Here is a 2,077-nt window from a genome sequence, read left to right on the forward strand (position 1 = left end):
GGCAGACAGAGAATCACAGGGGCTGCTCCAAGCTGGGGTGGGGAGATGTCCGTGCTCACACCACCTGTACCCCACAGGGATGTGTCCCCTCCCTGCACAGCAGCTCTCCTCGTGTACTCTGCCCACAAGCCCAGCTTGTTTTTCTTTCCTCTCCCATCCCGGGTGCACTCCCCACCTTGCAAAGATCTGGGTAATTGTAAGGGTGTTCAGGAGAAATTCCAATATTCTGGGGTACCCTGGATACAGTTGGAGTTTTATTAATGTCACCAAAACAGGGTGGAGTTTGCAGAGTTTTCCTTTAGATGAGGAATGGCTCATGAAGCCCAGGGATGTTTTCTTCCTTCGTTCTGATCTCTTCTCACTAGTGACCAGTGACAGGACCCGAGGGAACATCTGGAGCTGTCTGGGCAAGTTTTGTTTGGATAGTAGGAAAAAATTCTTCCCCCAGAGGGTGGCCAGGCACTGAACAGACTCTCCAGGGAATGGTGCCAGCCCCAAGGCTGCCAGAGCTCCAGAAGGGTTTGGACAATGCTCTCGGGCATGGGGTGGGATTGCTGGAGTGTCTGTGCAGGGCCAGGAGTTGGGCTCTGATCCATCTCAGGACATTCTGTGATTCCCTGCAGGATTCCCACATCTGGGACACCTCTGTGCACTGTCCCCTGAGGAAGGGTTCTGGGGGATGCCAGCAGTGAAGTGTGAGTACCCACACCTCGCAGGGATGGCTGGGCTCTCCTGGCAGCACATGCTGCCATCCCGTTTCCCCAGGGAGGAGGTTTTCCTGCACATGAAACTGCCAGAGCCAACAGGTACAAAAAGAGACAATTTGAGATTAAAATCTGTCATCAGCAGGGGAAGTCTCCCGGGAAGAAAAGAAGCTCTGGATGGGTAGGAAGAACTACAGGACATGTGGATGTGTTGGCAGCAGGGGTAGCAGAGGCACAGGTGACTGTGGGGGACAGGACTGGCTCTGGTGGACATGGCAGGGTGGGCACAGGGCAGCAGGGAGCTGGGCCACTTGGGTTTAAGCCATTTGGAGGGGTCTCTGTGCCAGCAGCTGGAGGTTCTTTAGCCTCACAGGCTGGTGCGAGGGAGGCTCCATCACTCCACACTGCTCCGTGAGCACCACTCATGAACCCTCTGGAGCCAGATGGCCCCAGAGGCACAAACCCAACCCGTGGTGGCTCATATTTGTGAGATCTACACTTTTCTGTACTAATCCCGTGATGTTGCTCTCATTTCCAAAAATCACTTTTCCAGTTCTGGGTGAGGTTTTTTTGCTGTTGCTTTTGGTGGGGTTTTTTGTTCTTGTTGGTTGGTTGGTTGGGGTTTTTTAGGATTTGTTTTTGTTTTGTTTTTGGGTTTTGTTTGTTTGTTTGTTTTGAGGGTTTGTTTGGGTTTTGGGGGTTTTGTTTGTTTGTTTGTTTGGGGTTGGTTGTTTTTTTTGGGGGGGTGTGGTTGGTGATTTCGGTTTGGTTTGGTTTGGTTTGGTTGGTTTTTGTTTTCTTTTTTCCCCCTGCAATTAGTGTCATCCACTAGACCAGGATGCTCAATGCAGCCCGGCTTTGGACACTGCCAGGGCTGGGGGGCCATCTGCAACCTGTTCCAGCACCTCACCACCACCACAGTAAAGAATTCCTCTGTGCATCTATTTCCCCTTTCACTGCGATCCCATTCCTCCTTTCCCTGTTCCTACAATCCCTGACCAAGAGCCCCTCCACACACTGAGAGCTGCCCTGACATCTCCACGCTATTTTCTCTTCTCCATCCTGAACATCCCCAAGTTTTTTGGTTTTTTTTTTTCCTTTTTCCCAAGCCCGAATCCCTCTCCCGCTCATCCGCTGAGCCTCGGGGACACCCCGTGGCACGAAGCGGAACTGCACGGGCACGGGCACGGGCGGGAACATCGCGGGGCGGGACCGTGTGGCCACCGTGACCTCACCGTGTGGCCACCGTGCTCGGGCCGCGGTGGCCGCGCCCAGCCCGGTGACAGCGGAACCGCGTCTCCCATCCACCGCCGGCCGCGCCGGGCCCTGCTTAGCTTCGCAACGCGATCCGCTCCGCGCCGCCGCGCGCGCGC

The sequence above is a fragment of the Motacilla alba genome, chromosome 14 (genome assembly GCF_015832195.1).
Source record: "Motacilla alba alba isolate MOTALB_02 chromosome 14, Motacilla_alba_V1.0_pri, whole genome shotgun sequence".
Lineage (NCBI taxonomy): Eukaryota > Metazoa > Chordata > Aves > Passeriformes > Motacillidae > Motacilla > Motacilla alba.